The following is an 876-nucleotide window of genomic DNA, read 5'->3' on the forward strand; positions in this document are numbered from 1 at the left end:
GTATTATTGTAATAAAAGCGACGGGCGCTCAATATACAAAAAAATATGGCACAAAGCACCCACGCTTTTATTACAAAAGTTAGTTTTTTAGTTTTAGTTTAGTTTTTTTAAACTATATTTTTATACAATTAAACAAGAAGTGGTCAATTGAAATGATTCGCAACGTGAACTGACCGTAGCCGTAGTGCTATGCATAATGTGCTGTTTAGTGCCTCCAATTCCATTTATCTGATGATGTACATTGCACCTTTTTAATTTTAGTAGTTGTACCATTTTTTCAGTTATGAAATTGCTTCCTGATCCTAAGTCTAATAATACTCTACATTTAATCGGTTCATTGCGCTCAACGCAACAGCTGTGGAAAGTAGTATGGTGTTATCTTTAGCTACTACCGTCTGAGTTGTCATGGCCGTAGATTCATTATTTATCGATAGTGCGTTTGATGATATCGGCACGTCATTATTTTGATTGTTATTGAAAAAGGGATTAATAAAATATATTATTTCTCAAAAAAAAATTGTGTTGATTCATACACTTTTCAATAAGTTATAGCATTATAAAGTTAAAAATGTAAAAAAAAAATCAAGAATTTTCACACAAAAATAGCATTTGATAACTATTTTTATCGTGAAGACAAAAGTCCGAAATTTTTTTTTGATAATAAAGTGCATTACATTAGCTTTAATTTAAGGTAATATAAAATTGTCAGACTATCCGGAACACTTTAAATAATTAAGCTGAATAGTTATCATTTTGAATCCCCTTGTGAGCAGGTAAAGGGTCAGATTTATATAAAAAAAAAACGGTAGCACAGTGGGGACGAGGCATAGATGGGACAAGTATAGATGATATCTGACAGTGATTAAAATCACTATC

This window comes from Daktulosphaira vitifoliae, unplaced genomic scaffold (genome assembly GCF_025091365.1).
Source record: "Daktulosphaira vitifoliae isolate Bord-2020 unplaced genomic scaffold, ASM2509136v1 Scaffold_5, whole genome shotgun sequence".
In the NCBI taxonomy this organism is placed as follows: Eukaryota; Metazoa; Arthropoda; class Insecta; order Hemiptera; family Phylloxeridae; genus Daktulosphaira; species Daktulosphaira vitifoliae.